Consider the following 1502-nt stretch of genomic DNA (forward strand, 5'->3'; position numbering starts at 1 on the left):
TATATATATACATACATATATATATATACATATATATATATACATGCATATATAAATAGCATTGAATTATTCTAACTGTATTTTTATATATGTCAGGCCTGGAGCCGAGTTGCACATTTCGATTGATTTTGCCTATTGTGATCCCTATTCCTTTTGTTTCATAGCATTTAAGGCCATGGCATACAAAAAAATTAAAGCAGTAAAGCGTGGAGCACAAACTTTTGCATAATGTATAATACGTAAGGCATAAAAAATTCAACCAATCTTTATTTTAGAATTCTTTATTTCTGGAAACGAAGGATTTTGATTGGTACATTTCCTTATGCATTACGTGTTATGTGTTATGTAAAAGTCTGTACTCTTTATCTAAGACGTAAGCAGACGGAAATCAACATGTTGGATTAGCTACTACTTCCATTATGGCTTTATGGATTTTACTGTGATTGGTCAATTCGTTTACTGCTTATGTTTTTTAATCCTTATGACCTTAGACTGCGCACGGAGACAGAACGATCGAGTTCAGGTACATAATACAATAATAATAAAACTCTATAAACAGTGAACGTAGGGCAATATGTTTCAAAGTCATATAGCCTCAGTGAACTGTATGATTTATACTAATTTACAACTAATATTATTCCAGAACTCGATTGTTCTATGTCTTTGCGTGTAGTCTAAATGCTATGAAACAAAAGAAATAGGGATGGCGGTAGGCAAAATCGGTCGAAATGTGCAACCCGGTTCCAAGCCTGATATGTGTAATTCTGTATATTTTCAAATATGAACGAGACATGAGAGAGTGTATATTGGTACCGTCCATATATTATCATCCGTCCGTATCCAAACATTTCTAGAGCAACAATAATTAGTATTAATTTATGTAGAAATCTTACAGATATCTAATTTTTATAACACACACCTGGTGCATGTTATTGATAAAAAAGTATGGATCAATGGACCGATGGAAAATGTGCCTGAACATTTGGCCATAAATCACTATTTTACTAATTAAATCATATCTTTTCGCAAGTACTTCTATGTCCAAGACAATGTTGATAAGTATTGTGTAGTCCAAATCGTAATATATTTTTCTATGTAGATATATGTACTAGGATAAGTCGAGCCATTGAATCTTTTGTATCGTCGAAAACACGAATATTATTTATATTATTAAAAGAAAAGAAGTGAGATACAACAACCGAAATACATTATTCTAATGCGTATAAATACTGCACCTATTTATACATTTTCGTAATCAAACTATTTGATTTTATGTTTATTATAAATTTTTCATACACTTTGACGTATAACAAAGTGTAATTTTAATGTAAATCTTTCTGTTACTGAATTTTACATAAATATGTTAATAAATATGTTTTAGTAGAAATCATGCGTGAATGAAGATTGAATGTTATGAAAGAGCAACTATATATACAGACACATATTATATATGATATATTTGTATAATATATAGACTGTATATGAACGAATTTTATCCATAT

Source organism: Atta colombica, unplaced genomic scaffold, assembly GCF_001594045.1.
Source record: "Atta colombica isolate Treedump-2 unplaced genomic scaffold, Acol1.0 scaffold295, whole genome shotgun sequence".
NCBI lineage: Eukaryota > Metazoa > Arthropoda > Insecta > Hymenoptera > Formicidae > Atta > Atta colombica.